We start from the raw sequence: 2,072 nt of genomic DNA, 5'->3' as shown, positions 1-2,072 counted from the left end.
GAAGTTCGGAACCACCGAGACTCTTCCTAGAGCTGGCCACCTGGCCAAACTGAGCAATCGGGGGAGAAGGGCCTTGGTCAGGGAGGTGACCAAGAACTTGATGGTCACTCTGACAGAGCTCTGGAGTTCCTCTGTGGAGATGGGAGAACCTTCCAGAAGGACATCCATCTCTGTAGCATTCCACCAATCAGGCCTTTATGATAGAGTGGCCAGAAGGAAGCCACTCCTCAGTAAAGGTAAATGACAGCCCGCTTGGAGTTTGCTAGAAGGCACCTAAAGGACTCTCAGACCATGGGGAAAGATTCTCTGGTCTGATGTCACATCTGGAGGAAGCCTAGCACCATCCCTATGGTGAAGCATGGTGCTGGCAGCATCATGCTGTGTGGATTTTTTTCAGCGGCACGGACTGGGAGACTAGTTAGGATCAAGGGAAATATAAACGGAACAAAGTACAGAGAAATGTTTGATGAATACCTTCTCCAGAGCGCTCAGGACCGCAGATTGGGGTGAAGGTTCACCTTGCAACAGGACAACGACCCTAAGCACACACCCAAGACAATGGAGGAGTGGCTTCGGGACAAGTCTCTGACTGGCCTTGAGTGGCCCAGCCAGAGCCCGGACTTGAACCCGATCTAACGTGGCTGTGCAGTAACACTCCCCATCCAACCTGAGAGAGCTTGAGAGGATCTTGCCAATCTTGTAGTGTCAAACCCAAGAAGACACGAGGCTGTAAGCGTTGACAAAGGCGCTTCAATAAAGTACTGAGTAAAGGGTCTGAATACTTATGTAAATGTAATATTTCTAAAAAGCTGTTTTTGCTTTGTCATTATGGGGTATTGTGTGTGTGTGTATAGACAGGTGTCTGCCTTTCCAAATGTCCTATCAATTAAATTTACCACAGGTGGACTCCAATCAAGTTGTAGAAACATCTCAAGGATGATCAATGGAAACAGGATGCACATGAGCTCAATTTCAAGTCTCATAGCAAAGAGTCTGAATACTAATGTAAATACATTCAAAAATGTAAAAAAAACTGTTTTTGCTTTCTCATTATGGGGATAAGGCTGTAACGTAACAAAATGTGGAAAATGTCAAGGGGTCTGAATACTTTCCGAATGCACTGTACTCGACTTGAGTGGGTTTAGTCACTGATGTGATCTTCTTGTCCGGTTTTATACCCCCTTGGGCTCATGCGTTGGGGGAGATCTTTGAGGGCTATTCTACGCCTTGTCTTCGGGTAGTTAATTGGTGGTCTGTTGATATCCCTCAGGTGGTGTGGGTCCTGTGCATTGGCAAAATGGGGTTATATCATGCCTCGTTGGCTACAGTGTCCCCTAAAATTCACAATCAAATAGCTAAACAATTCCACATGTTAGCTAAGTAGAAACCCAGCCCTGGGACTTAGACCTTAGGGCATTCATCTTAATTAACCCCCTAACTATAAGTTGCTCTGGATAAGAGCGCCTGCTAAATGACTGAAATGTACATGGAAATGTACTGCTACCCCAGAGGCGTGTCAAGTCCTAAAAGTGACTGGTGGAGGGAGGGAGCAGTCCCATCATCTAAAACAAAACACTCAGGGAGTACATCCCAACCAAATGGCAACCCATTCCCTGCATAGTGCACTACTTTTGGCCAGGGCCCAGAGGTAAGGCTGACATTTGCTGTTGACAACACAAAAGACATAAAGCCACTTTTAGAATCAAGGTGATTAACATTAGTGGTATTGTGTGTGTGGTATTGTGTGTGGTTGGCTTACCAGGATGATCGATCAACTTGAAGAATTTAGGACTATTGGCCAATATACAGTATTCTGCTGCATATCAAGTGGCTTTTGAAAGAAGAATCCTTTCAAGTGTCAAATAAGCTGTATGGTGTTAGGTGTTGGGTTAAAAGCACACAGCCTTGTTTAAGAGGGGTTCTTGAGTTATTAAATCTCACTCTACCACTGCCAATATTGTGGGACAAATACTGGATGTGGACAACACTATTCACATGGCCTTGTTCAGTATTAAAGGTACAATCTGGGATTCAAACAACAACAAAGCAGTCACCCTGCTGGAATTGAAGAT

This window comes from Oncorhynchus tshawytscha, linkage group LG05 (assembly GCF_018296145.1).
Source record: "Oncorhynchus tshawytscha isolate Ot180627B linkage group LG05, Otsh_v2.0, whole genome shotgun sequence".
NCBI lineage: Eukaryota > Metazoa > Chordata > Actinopteri > Salmoniformes > Salmonidae > Oncorhynchus > Oncorhynchus tshawytscha.
Note: the sequence above shows the minus strand (reverse complement) of the source record.